The following is a 1,847-nucleotide window of genomic DNA, read 5'->3' as shown; positions in this document are numbered from 1 at the left end:
GGAATGCCTAAGATTATATTAGAATGTTTTCAAGCTCCAGTAGCTCAAGCTCTGGTATGTTCAGCAATTGTGCACCGGGTGTGTTTTTCCTTTCTTCCTTTGGGCTTTTACCGATGTAGTAATTTACAAGGTGCACAGAAATGGAAAGGTGATAGCAATCAGACTGCATATTTTTCCCCTTTGTGTGGTGCAACAGGTTTGCCTGTAGCCAGGATACCAAGATGGCAGAAAGTTGTAAACAAGTACCTGGGACACATTCCTTAGCACGAGCGAAACCCACAGCTGATTCCCTCAAAAACCGTTTCACAGCGAGTCAAAGTGCACCCGAGCTGTGCAAACTTTAACAAGAATGGTCAAATAGTTTTCAGTGCATTCCACACTTGTTCATTTGATACAAGAGCTGTGTTTTTGGTCAAAATTAAATGGGTACTCCACCTAAAAATTGTATTTATTTGCTCACCAACATGTTGTTCGAAACACAAATGACTTTATTTTGTGGGACACCAATGAAGATATTTTGAAAAATGTTTCTATGTGTGTGTTTTTTTTTTGTCCATGCGTTGAAAGTCAGTGGGGACCAGTGTTGTTTTGGACCCCAAAAACTTTTTGTAGACAAAAAAAAAATGGTTTTTTCTTTTTTTTTCAAATATCTTCATTTGTGTTTAACAGAAATAAATGGGGGATTATAAAGCAAAGGCCAAAGAAAAAAAGAAAAGAAAAGAAAATGTGATGGCAGAATTTTTGGGTGATTTGAAGCAGCCCCACTTTTTTTATTTTTTTTTCCATTTAACCCCAGTGTAATTTTGTTATACTGAAATGGTGCAGAAAACTCAACAGCTTTGAGCTGAGCAACTGAACGGAAACAAAAGCTGAGGCATAACAGACGTTTCCATGCTCATGCCTGGTTGGCTGGTCTTCTTGCACAGTGGTGCATCAAAGGCGCTGATTAAAAATGACAAATATTTCAAATCCTGACCCAAAACTGTCAGCGTACCCACCTCCCTCCATCCCCCTGCATGCATCTCTCAGATGGCTGGTTCTTTCTGCTGAGCAACAGTTAATTGACAGGGTGTTCTAATGTTAGTGGCTCTACTTGGTAATGAGCTCCCATTTGACAGCCTACCTGTGGAGTTGCTGAGGCGTTGATAGCCCTCCAGACATTAAATAATAATAATGTGCTGCTTGGAACTGTTAGAAAAATTTGGTTGGGTAATTTATGTGTAATATCAGTGGCTAGTGTAAGTGATAATCTTTTTCATGTAGTCATTTTTTTGAGTAGCTGTGTTTTATTTTTAAGTAATATTCCTGGTTCCCTGATATTAACATACAACAATATGTAATTTTTGTAGAAGGAAGTACTTGCAGGCCTAAATCAGTTTTGTGTTTTGCCAGACTGAGGTTATGTTACATGTGATTTGTTTACATGTTAAATTTGTCCCCAATTTTCATCAATTTTTGTAATCATGCTGGCAACTGTCATCTTTGAATGGAATAACCAGGTTTCAATTTTCCTGGTTGAGAATGTAGCCAAGAATTCAAAATCGTAAGGAGCCAAAAGTACGAACTGAAGTATCAGTAATTGGAATCCAAGCACTAATGGTTACAACCTTTATTTAGAGAATGGAGACATTAGCTGTGGTATAGTGGACTGTATATGCTCATGACATATAGGTGGTGTTTAATCACAGGATTTAAATCTTCCCGCTGTCATATGCTTTCCTTTTTATCTTGTTTATGTCTATTGTTCTATATAAACAATATAGGACAATTTATTATTTTTGTGCCTTCATTTGTAGTAATAATAATAATAATGTAAAATGAATTGTTAAAAACGTATGGGAGGAAAA

The 1,847-nt window shown here is 36.9% G+C and overlaps 1 protein-coding gene across 1 annotated transcript in view; it reads left to right on the top strand.

The window, feature by feature from the left end:
• The window catches only part of wwc1 (WW and C2 domain containing 1), a 51,078-nt gene that overhangs the window by 1,270 nt on the left and 47,961 nt on the right, over nt 1-1,847 (top strand). The gene's annotated exons all lie outside the window — the stretch shown is intronic.

The sequence above is a fragment of the Sinocyclocheilus anshuiensis genome, unplaced genomic scaffold, assembly GCF_001515605.1.
Source record: "Sinocyclocheilus anshuiensis isolate Anshui unplaced genomic scaffold, SAMN03320099.WGS_v1.1 scaffold943, whole genome shotgun sequence".
Classification (NCBI taxonomy): domain Eukaryota; kingdom Metazoa; phylum Chordata; class Actinopteri; order Cypriniformes; family Cyprinidae; genus Sinocyclocheilus; species Sinocyclocheilus anshuiensis.
Note: the sequence above shows the minus strand (reverse complement) of the source record. Positions and strands in the feature narration are given on the sequence as shown.